This window comes from Ambystoma mexicanum, chromosome 12 (assembly GCF_040938575.1).
Source record: "Ambystoma mexicanum isolate Mex_15411 chromosome 12, UKY_AmexF1_1, whole genome shotgun sequence".
In the NCBI taxonomy this organism is placed as follows: Eukaryota; Metazoa; Chordata; class Amphibia; order Caudata; family Ambystomatidae; genus Ambystoma; species Ambystoma mexicanum.
The window spans coordinates 1,147,330,928-1,147,331,368 of NC_090936.1; positions in this window are offsets into that span (position 1 = coordinate 1,147,330,928).

Consider the following 441-nt stretch of genomic DNA (forward strand, 5'->3'; position numbering starts at 1 on the left):
ATAATGTCCATAGTGATAGGTTTGCATCTTATGGGGAAGTTAGATTTGCAGAACACTATGTACTAGCTCCTCCTTCTCCAGTGGTAGTTCCTGGTCACTGGTAAATGCTGGATAGACAGGGGCTGCTTTCCAATTCTAATTTCAATCCCTGTATTTGTTTTTACATCTACATGAAGATCTCATGCAGACATAAAACCGGGTGGCCTTTAAAGGAGCGGGAATGCATGGCAGCATCGCTAAATCCATTCTGTGCCCTTACTCCTCCTCTAAATGCACTGAAAAGTAAGGCATGGACAGCTCATTCCTTCCTTTTACGCCTTTTACTGTTGCACTCCACCCCTTATTAAAGGACCCCCAATTGAAAACGTTGACCCATCCCAATAAAAAAGGAATAACCGGGGCTTTCATTTTCGAGATGTGTACAACAGAGAACGAAAGGAG